The sequence below is a fragment of the Suncus etruscus genome, chromosome 4 (genome assembly GCF_024139225.1).
Source record: "Suncus etruscus isolate mSunEtr1 chromosome 4, mSunEtr1.pri.cur, whole genome shotgun sequence".
Lineage (NCBI taxonomy): Eukaryota > Metazoa > Chordata > Mammalia > Eulipotyphla > Soricidae > Suncus > Suncus etruscus.
This window is the reverse complement of record NC_064851.1, coordinates 116,699,748-116,703,925: the sequence shown is the minus strand read 5'-3', so window position 1 is coordinate 116,703,925 and position 4,178 is coordinate 116,699,748. Positions and strand designations below refer to the sequence as shown.

General features: G+C 34.8%; 1 pseudogene; it reads right to left on the bottom strand.

Annotated features, from left to right (window-relative positions):
* Window positions 1-3,590: 3,590 nt before the first annotated feature.
* Window positions 3,591-3,791, bottom strand: LOC126008150 (uncharacterized; annotated as a pseudogene).
* Between the last annotated feature and the right edge of the window lie 387 nt (window positions 3,792-4,178).

Below are 4,178 nucleotides of genomic sequence, written 5' to 3'. Positions count from 1 at the left end.
GTTTTTCGATTTACATATAAAACTATATGACTAAAGATGAAATGGTCATTTAAAAATCCCAATTACTATTACTTTGGAACTTGATTAAGGGGAAATATATGTATATATTTATGTATTATATATAATTGTAGATTAGAAAACATTTGTGTAGTAGAGTTACAATCAATACAGTTATTGATTTTTAAGAATAGTCATAATAGAAGCAAATTTAAATATATCAAATACTATTTCCTAGCAAATAATTATAAAAATACAAATATATTGGGGACAGAGCGTAGCACAGCAGTGGGACATTTGCCTTGCATGTGCTGACCTAGAACAAAGTGCAGTTAGAACCCTCGCAACCATATGGTCCCCCAAGCCAGGTGTGATTTCTGAGCACATAGCTAGGAGTAACCCCTGAGCATCACCGGGTATGATACCAAAACATGCAAACAAATATAAGAACAAAAAACAAATTTCCACCTAAATGTGATTATTAGAATCTGTTAGTTTACTTTCTCAGTGTGCTACAGATATTATGATGCTATAAAGATTCTATTTATGATCTTTTTTTTGGAAAGCACCTGACTATGTTCAGTGATTACTCCTGCTTTGCACCTTACTAACACTCTTGGCTAGGCTTCAGAGGACATATGTGGTGTTGTCAGGATAAAACTCAGTCATGTGTGCAGTAAAGCACCATACCCATTACACTATCACTTTATGCCTCTCATAAACCTTTTGATAAACAAGAAGAAATCAGACTCAACTAATTGTACTGAAGATATAGTACAGTGGATACGATACTTGCCTTGCTTGCATAGATCTACTCAGGTTTTATTTTCAGCACCCTATACTGACCCCCAAACCTCACTAGTAGTGATCTCTGAGCACAGAACAAGCTGGAACCCTGAATACAACTGAATGTGGTCCCCCAAAAAAACAAACCAGAATTATTTAAATTAATAATTAAATTAAAGTATTAGCAAAGCAATACAAAATATTTATTCAAGAAGTTTTACTACTAGGCAGTAAGTATACTACCAGCATTAATAGGAATTTGATTTGGAAAAGGCATCTTTGAAGTGGAGTAAAAAAAAGCCATTCTATATTTGATATTTTCTTGGGAAATAGCTCTTATAGTTCACTGCAAGTGAAATGTCATATATTGTGTTTCTGGATTTCTCATCCAGAATTAGTCAAAATTTTACATTGAAGAATTTAGACTTCTTCAACCTCTAATTTCTATTTTATTTTTGTCATGACAGATATAATCACCATGTGAAAGTCCTGCTAGATGTTAATGATCTTCAAGCTAAGTAATTGTGTTAATGCAAATATTGAGTTCTCAAAGTTGATTCCAGCGAATTGTAGATTTTAAATATCATCAAATTATATATTAATAATCCAAGAGCTTCCAGACAAGAACAAATAAAAACAGTGCATTTCTTCCCTATAGGGACTGAAACTATTCTCTGCACTCACCTTAACACTTTGGTTTAGGTAACTTATATATTGTCACAATGTATAAAGAAACTGTTATCAAAGGAAATCTTTTTGATTTGGTGCTGTTCAAGTTACACTTCATTTTTCCAGACTATGAGATCCATGAGATTTGTTTCTGTCTTCATAAAGTCCAGTTCATCTATGAACCAAAGTATATCTTAATTATTTCTTTTTTTTTCAATTTATAATGAAGACAAACAACTATATTTTGGTGTGGGGTTTTGGGCCACCCCTGATGATGCTCTGGGGTTATTTCTAGTTCTGCACTCAGAAATCACTCCTAGCTGACTTAGGGAATTCTGGAAATGAGTCAGGTTGGCTACTTGCATGCAAATACCCTAGTCTCTGTATCATTTCTCTTGATCAAGAAGTCAGTAATGGTTTTTTCTTAAAAATATTTTTAAAGCAGAGGTTTTCATTGTATTTGGGGGGCCTAAACTCCCCCCAAAGAGTTGCATACACGAAGATGCAATTCTCATGGACACCAGAGTAATAGACAGGGCTGCTTGGGGGAGTGGGGGCTAAGTGTGGATCACATAAAGCCAAGTATCAAACTCAAATTTTTGATCCAGCCTTTTGAACTAAATAATTTCGTTGTTTCTTTTTCTTTCTTTCTTTCTTTTTTTTTTTTTTTTTTTTTTTTTTTTTTTTTTGAGCCTCACCCGGCGGTGCTCAGGGGTTACTCCTGGCTGTCTGCTCAGAAATAGCTCCTGGCAGGCACGGGGCACCATATAGGACACCTGGATTCGAACCAACCACCTTTGGTCCTGGATTGGCTGCTTGCAAGGCAAACATCGCTGTGCTATCTCTCTGGGTTCAACTTCGTTGTTTCTTACACTATAGTTTTGTAAATAGTATTAGCCTGTTTAAATAGATTCACATCTTGAAATCTATTACATAATTGTTGAATCACTTTATGTTTCATTTATCAAACCACTATAATCTCATTCATAAAATATGTTCTTTCTGATATTCAGAATGCAGACTGAACATTAATCAATATAAATTCACTGATCATTTTTCCTCTCCCAATTCTGAGTAAGGTGTTCTAATTATATTTTTTTATTTTAAGAATTTTTCTGTTCTTTTCCAACATTTCAAGGTAATTAATTTGATAAAATTAACTCATCAGGATTTCCATTGAATTTTATTTGAACAAGGCCTTTTTTCATATTTTATTAAGTTTACAGTAACTGATATCAGGTCAGCATATGTATTATTTAAAATTATTTCTAGGCTTGTTTTTGATTGACTGCTTTGAATTTTTTCTTTTTTCTTTTTTTGATTTTTTGGACTGAACCTGGCAGTGCTTAGGGCTCAGTTCTTGCTCTAAACAGAGGAATCACTCCCAGTAGACTTGGGGAACCATACAGTGTTCCTGAGATTAAACATGGATTATCCATATACTATCTCTTCTTCTTTGACTGTTTTGATTTTGAACAGTTCTGATTTTCCAGAATTTGCTCCTGGCAGGCTCAGGGGACCAAATGGGATACCAGGGATCAAACCCGGGTCATTTTTGGTTTAGCAGCAGGCAAGGCAAATGCCCTACTTCTGTGCTATCACTCCAGGCCCTCTCAAAATAGTTTATTCTTGTTTTATCAGACAGTTCAGCTATTAATATCATTTTGTGCATTTAGATTTATTTTTATAAGTCTATTTTAGTTCTGCTCTTAGTCTCTGATTAGTACTTTAATTCAGGGACACTCTTTTTTTTTATTTTGGTTTTCGGGCCACACCCGGCAGTGCTCAGGGGTTACTCCTGGCTGTCTGCTCAGAAATAGCTCCTGGCAGGCATGGGGGACCATATGGGACACTGGGATTCGAACCAACCACCTTTGGTCCTGGATCGGCTGCTTGCAAGGCAAACGCCGCTGTGCTATCTCTCCAGGCCCCTGGTTTTTTTTTGTTTGTTTGTTTGTTTTTTTGGTTTTTTTTTTTTTTTTTTTTACTCTTTTCTCTGTGTATAGGTCTTTTGGGATTTTCAGGAAAAGCTCAGTTTGTGTTTTATTTTTTTTAAACTTACGAACTTCAGTTCTGTACTTGGGTGTCTTCTTTTGTGTGTGTGTGTGTGTGTGTGTGTGTGTGTGTGTGTGTGTGTGTGTGTGTGCACCTTTCCAGGAGGTACTGCAATACCAGGTCGATGCGTGGAATGGTGGAATGGACGGAGCAAGCTCCTATTCCAGTTTCTAGTGCCAAAAATCCATCTAATATATTGTCGTCTGATAGACGACAGATGTATCAGATATTAAACTGATAAGAACAGATCTACACTTGATCTTAGCCAAAAGGCGAGAAGCAATTGGGTGTCTTCTTTAAGCAAGATCTATGAATGGTTAGGAGTCTATGAAAATTTACTTGTAAATATCACGCCTAAACCTCTGTAGCTCATAGAATTCAAATACTTTGCCTCGATTTATAACCATTCTTGTATATAATCCTAAATTTCAAAAAATTTGATAAAGCAAAACTATGGTTCAACTTTCTTTTATGTTAAAGATGCTTTAAAATATATAAACAGAAATGGGGAAATTCTATAATGTTGAAATGTGCTGCAGTGATTTTTCTAAAATTTAAAATCCCCTTTTCAAATTTAAGCATTTTGAATTTCTCATTTTCTTAAAATATTGTTTTAAAATGTTTTGTTATTATTGCTGTAGTGGTATTTGTTTTGTTTGTTTGTTTAGGAG